Genomic DNA, 5595 nt, shown 5'->3' with positions numbered 1-5595 from the left:
TTGCCACTTGTCTCATTTATATTGGTCAAACTAGGCAGAGTCAACCATGATGGTCAACACCAAAAATGTTCATCTTGGTATGGTCTTGGATGAGGCGGAAAGAAGTGAGAGTGTTTAGTTTAAGAATCTCCAAAACCAGGGGCTCAAAGTGGGCATGATGTTATAAAAGGGCAAATTGACTATTATCATATGTGAGTGAAATTTGATATTTCCTTTGATTTGATTTGTGTTTTTTTGATGCAAATGTGTTTGTTATTGATATATTAATGTTTCACAAGCAATGGTGGCCTTGGTTGATGATTTGCAAAAAATGGCCATTTGTGTATGTGAGTGAGATTTGCATTTTTCTCATTTATTTTATTTCTCCCTATTTGATTTGGTTTTTCTTGATTCAAAAGTGATTCTTATTAGTTTAGGAACATTTCCAAACCATTGAAATGAAGGAGATATGCCCTAGAGGCAATAATAAAGTGGTTATTATTTATATCTTTATGTTTATGATAAATGTTTATATGTCATGCTATAATTGTATTAACCGAAACATTAGTACATGTGTGATATGTAGACAAACAAAGAAGTCCCTAGTATGCCTCTTAACTAGCTTGTTGATTAATGGATGATTAGTTTCATAATCATGAACATTGGATGTTATTAATAACAAGGTTATATCATTGTATGAATGATGTAATGGACACACCCAATTAAGCGTAGCATAAGATCTCGTCATTAAGTTATTTGCTATAAGCTTTCGATACATAGTTACCTAGTCCTTATGACCATGAGATCATGTAAATCACTTATACCGGAAAGGTACTTTGATTACACCAAACGCCACTGCGTAAATGGGTGGTTATAAAGGTGGGATTAAGTATCCGGAAAGTATGATTTGAGGCATATGGATCAACAGTGGGATTTGTCCATCCCGATGACGGATAGATATACTCTGGGCCCTCTCGGTGGAATGTCGTCTAATGTCTTGCAAGCATATGAATGAGTTCATAAGAGACCACATACCACGGTACGAGTAAAGAGTACTTGTCAGGAGACGAGGTTGAACAAGGTATAGAGTGATACCGAAGATCAAACCTCGGACAAGTAAAATATCGCGTGACAAAGGGAATTGGTATTGTATGTGAATGGTTCATTCGATCACTAAAGTCATCGTTGAATATGTGGGATCCATTATGGATCTCCAGATCCCGCTATTGGTTATTGGTCGGAGTGAGTACTCAACCATGTCCGCATAGTTCGCGAACCGTAGGGTGACACACTTAAAGTTGGATGTTGAAATGGTAGAACTTGAATATGGAATGGAGTTCGAATATTTGTTCGGAGTCCCGGATGAGATCCCGGACATCACGAGGAGTTCCGGAATGGTCCGGAGAATAAGATTCATATATAGGATGTCATTTTATGTGAATTAAAATGATGCGAAAGGTCCTATGGAAGGTTCTAGAAGGTTCTAGAAAAGTCCGGAAGAAACCACCAAGGAAGGTGGAGTCCCGGTGGGACTCCACCTCCATGGCCGGCCAACCCTAGTGGGGGTGGAGTCCCAAGTGGACTCCCCCTTAGGGGGCCGGCCACCCCCCCATATGGAAGGGGGGAGTCCCACCCCAAGTGGGATTCCCACCCTAGGTAGGTTTCCTTTTCATATGGAAGGTTTTGGTTTCGGGTCTTATTCGAAGACTTGGAGTCCAACACTTGGGGTTCCACCTATATAATGAGGGGCCAAGGGAGGGGGCCGGCCACCCCAAGACTACAAGCTGGCCGCCCCATTGAAGTGGCCGGCCACCCCCTCCCAAACCCTAGCCACCCCCCTCTCCTCCATATCTCCCGCGTAGCTTTAGCGAAGCTCCGCCGAAGTTCTCCACCGCCACCGACACCACGCCGTCGTGCTGTCGGATTCAAGAGGAGCTACTACTTCCGCTGCCCGCTGGAACGGGAGGTGGACGTCGTCTTCATCAACAACCGAACGTGTGACCGAGTACGGAGGTGCTGCCCGTTCGTGGCGCCGGAAGCGATCGTGATCAAGATCTTCTACGCGCTTTTTCAACCGGCAAGTGAACGTCTACCGCAGCAACAAGAGCCTCATCTTGTAGGCTTTGGAATCTCTTCAAGGGTGAGACTCGATACCCCCTCGTTGCTACCGTCTTCTAGATTGCATCTTGGCTTGGATTGCGTGTTCGCGGTAGGAAATTTTTTGTTTTCTATGCAACGTTATCCTACATGAAACAATTCCAAAATGCCTAGTTCAAAGATTTGCTAAAATGGCCATAACCACATAAGAGGTGATATTTCAATTTTTGTTATTCTTCTATTTTGTTCCTCTTGCTTTACTTGGGCATGGTCTAGGGTCCAAGTAGGTTTAGATTAGGTTTAGAGATGGTTTCCAACCATTTGGGTAGAGTATGAATGCATAGGGCAAGATTTGGTAATATGGCTATGTGTCACATATGCCTCTATGCATATGTTTATTTTATTTTTGTTTCTTACTTGAATTAGTTGGTAGGTACTAGGTTAGGTTTGTTGATGTTTTCAAAACATCTAAACAAGGTAGAAAAGCCTAGGTAAAGTTTTACAAAAAATAGCCATAGGCACATATGCCCTTTTCTTATTTAATTTCTTTTTATTTCGTTTTAACTTGGATGGTGAAAAGGATAGGGTTTAGGCCGGGTTTAAGATCCTTTCAAAAATACTTCAACAAACAATCATGGCAATATCACAACATATAAGCATGATCACTATGTATCAAACCTAATTTAATAAAAGTTTTTGTTGGTTCCAAAATTTGGAAATAGTGAAATTTATTTCTTTATTTTTGAAATTTTTGGGATGTTACACCTTCTTAGCACAAAGGTGTGCTTCTTCATTTGCTTCCCGCCCAATGGAACTAAGATGGAAATATTCCATATTGCGACTAAGCTCTTCAATCTTCTGCAATACTAAAGCAATCTCGGATCTTCCATTAGCCCGATCGTTCAATAGCTTTACAACTTCATTTGAATCCATCTCCACATCTATCCGAGAAATGCCAAGATCAAAAGCAAGTTTGATACCATCACGAACTATTGAAGATTCCGTGATCAGGGCATTAGCTGCGTGGCAATACCATATGGTATGTCTCCTTATCAAGGATACTTCATGTTCACGAAGTACCAACCCCAACGCTCCTTCATGTGAAGTCATCGAGAAGCGTGCATCCACATTCATTTTCAAAAGTCCTTCATCTGGTGGCTTCCATTTTGACAAACTTTTTGGGGTTCGTTTAGAAATTGCACGGCCTATTATTGAGAGATCCATTGAAATATCATTAGTCCATTTTTATAGATTTTTATATAGTTCTTGATCGTTTTCCATGATTCCCATTGTTCCTTTCGAACCAAACATGGTCGACAGACCATTGCATCCCTAGGGTCTATATTTATGCTATCAACAAGATCGATAGCCCACGTTGTAGAATGGAGATTAGGTATTTTAACACCTCTAACAACCTTGATCTCCTGCCAGAATAATTTGTCCATGTACACTCAAATAAGGCATGCTCATTGTTTTACACACTCCCACACACCTGACAAAAAAATATTTTCTATGTATCGCTTTTTTAAGTATAGCTTGGCATGGAATGAACCCCTTGATGACTCTCTACCAATAATTCCAAACTGATATGGGGATAACTTATTGGGTCCGCATGATTAGCGTCCATGCATGGTATGGATTCAGGAAGGAGCCCGTGAAGCCTAAAATGAAATAATAGACCTGGAAGCACCTGAAGCCCAGGAATTAGACGTAAAGAGCAAGTAAATGCCCATCTAGGAGCCGACATTGACATAGACTTATCCAAGTACTTGTAACTGGCCTAGATTAGAATCTGAGACCCAGCCTCACATATAAAGGCTGGGACGAGCCAACAGGGAGGAGAGAGTTTCAACTCATAGCATAAAACGTTGTAACCCTAGATGATTCTAACAACTCAGCGACTTCGCGTTTTGGTCAATATCACCGGACCACCTTGTTTGTCTGATAGGCGACAAAATCACCAACGCACCTCTTTTCCTGAAACCCAAGTCAATAATCATGAACATTTCCGAGGTTAACCCTCCTCACAAACCTTTTGGTGGCACTCTAAATTTCCATAGCTTCTTCCACTAAGACTGCTCAGAACCACCTGCTGATGCGTGTAGTTGACACGTCCGTTGGGAACCCCAAGAGGAAGGTGTGATGCGCACAGCAGCAAGTTTCCCTCAGTAAGAAACCAAGGTTTAATCGAACCAGTAGGAGTCAAGAAGCACGTTGAAGGTTGATGGCAGCGGGATGTAGTGCGGCGCAACACCAGAGATTCCGGTGCCAACGTGGAACCTGCACAACACAACCAAAGTACTTTGCCCCAACGAAACAGTGAGGTTGTCAATCTCACCGGCTTGCTGTAACAAAGGATTAACCGTATTGTGTGGAAGATGATTGTTTGCAGAAAACAGTAGAACAAGTATTGCAGTAGATTGTATTTCAGTATAGAGAATTGGACCGGGGTCCACAGTTCGCTAGAGGTGTCTCTCCCATAAGATAAACATCATGTTGGGTGAACAAATTACAGTTGGGCAATTGACAAATAAAGAGGGCATGACCATGCACATACATATTATGATGAGTATAGTGAGATTTAATTGGGCATTACGACAAAGTACATAGATCGCTATCCAGCATGCATCTATGCCTAAAAAGTCCACCTTCAAAGTTATCATCCGAACCCTCCGATTAAGTTGCTTAACAACAGACAATTGCATTAAGTATTGCGCGTAATGTAATCAGTGACTACATCCTTGAACATAGCACCAATGTTTTATCCCTAGTGGCAACAGCACATCCATAATCTTAGAGGTTTCTGTCACTCCCCCAGATTCACGGAGACATGAACCCACTATCGAGCATAAATACTCCCTCTTGGAGTTACAAGCATCTACTTGGCCAGAGCATCTACTAGTAACGGAGAGCATGCAAGATCATAAACAACACATAGACATAACTTTAATAATCAACATAACAAGTATTCTCTATTCATCGGATCCCAACAAACGCAACATATAGAATTACAGATAGATGATCTTGATCATGTTAGGCAGCTCACAAGATCCGACAATTAAGCACAATGGGGAGAAGACAACCATCTAGCTACTGCTATGGACCCATAGTCCATGGGTAGACTACTCACACATCACTCCGGAGGCGACCATGGCGGCGTAGAGTCCTCCGGAAGATGATTCCCCTCTCCGGCAGGGTGCCGGAGGCGATCTCCTGAATCCCTCGAGATGGGATTGGCGGCGGCGGCGTCTCTGGAAGGTTTTCCGTATCGTGGCTCTCGGTACTGGGGGTTTCGCGACGGAGGCTTTAAGTAGGCGGAAGGGCAGGTCAGGGGGCCACACGAGGGGCCCAGATGACAGGGCCGCGCGGCCAAGACCTAGGCCGCGCCGCCCTGTAGTCTGGCCGCCTCGTGGCCCCACTTCGTCTCCTCTTCGGTCTTCTGGAAGCTTCGTGGCAAAATAGGACCCTGGGCGTTGATTTCGTCCAATTCCGAGAATATTTCGTTACTAGGATTTCTGA

The sequence above is a fragment of the Lolium perenne genome, chromosome 3 (genome assembly GCF_019359855.2).
Source record: "Lolium perenne isolate Kyuss_39 chromosome 3, Kyuss_2.0, whole genome shotgun sequence".
In the NCBI taxonomy this organism is placed as follows: domain Eukaryota; kingdom Viridiplantae; phylum Streptophyta; class Magnoliopsida; order Poales; family Poaceae; genus Lolium; species Lolium perenne.
The sequence above is the reverse complement of the archived record's forward strand: the minus strand, read 5'-3'. Positions refer to the sequence as shown.